The sequence below is a fragment of the Frankliniella occidentalis genome, unplaced genomic scaffold, assembly GCF_000697945.3.
Source record: "Frankliniella occidentalis isolate FOCC.00 unplaced genomic scaffold, Focc_3.1 Scaffold58, whole genome shotgun sequence".
Classification (NCBI taxonomy): domain Eukaryota; kingdom Metazoa; phylum Arthropoda; class Insecta; order Thysanoptera; family Thripidae; genus Frankliniella; species Frankliniella occidentalis.
In genome coordinates, this window is record NW_026267188.1 from 799,256 (window position 1) to 800,442 (window position 1,187).

Consider the following 1,187-nt stretch of genomic DNA (forward strand, 5'->3'; position numbering starts at 1 on the left):
GGGGTGCGGGTGGGGGTACATATTGTCCCATGGGGAGCTCCCATCAGCCATGGACACCATGACCAGCGGCCCAAGGCGGCCACGGGGCCGGGCAGGGCGGGTAGGGGCAGCCGCACGGGGAGCAAGCCGCCAGCCGGGACCAGCCCAACCTAATTCGGTCCGTAAACCACAGCAGCGGCGAGGAGGCGAGGACGAGAGGAAGCGATCCTCTGGATCCCCCTCTGAAGCGTGGCCGGGGCTGCGCGAAGGATGTCGGCGGTGACGTCACGGGGAATAATTCGAAGACATAGCTGGAAATGTAGGTGGAGGTTGTCATAAAAGTAACATTCCGTCAGTTTGAACAGTTACACCAATAGACGGTTCCCGCTGTGCCCATTTCAAGAAGGAAATCGTCACCGGAAACAATTCTTAAATGACGGTAAAAACTAGTACAAATGAACCTTCATAGTTACAATGGACTGCCCCGAGGTCATTTATGTGAAACTGTACTGTTAAATAAGAAAAATAAGCGGACTTTTCATACTGGTTCCGGTCCTGATTTCCTTACTTCTTCTCGAAACACGCAGAGCGGGAACAGTATATTGCAGAAAACTATCTGAAGGGGAAATGTATACAATTGGCATTGCAGTTTTAGGGATCATCCAAAAAGAACGTCCGTCATTCGCCTTTACGAACCTGCAGTTCAGCTTGTGCGAGCTCTCTTAACGCCTGATGGGTAGGCAACATCTTGCATACGGTGCATGCGTGTACTGCGGGCTGGCCTACCCTGAGGTTCGCAGGCGCCGAGCTCCTGTAATTTACCGCGAATGAATCGGAGAAAACAGGACTATACTTTCTGGACCATCCCTTATTTTCTCGCGAAACGCAACATTCAAAACACAGCGTGTGATTCATTGATTGTTTGCATTACCAGAGTTTAAAAAAAAAAGGTTCTAAAAATATTTCTCTCTAGGAAATGAAGGTGCTCGAGGTGTTCTCGCCTTGCGGGGCAGCCGACCGGAGAGAGGGCGTGGCTGGCGAGGAGTAACGGTAAATACTGGATACTTGCCTCGGGAGTTACGCATTACGGTAGGTAGCGGTGCCAATGTTGGTACAGTGGTGGGGGGCGGGTGGACGGGGGCGATCGGTTTACTCGATAGGAAGCACAGGAGCGAGTGAGAAGCGGAAAGAGACAGAGAGAGAGAGAG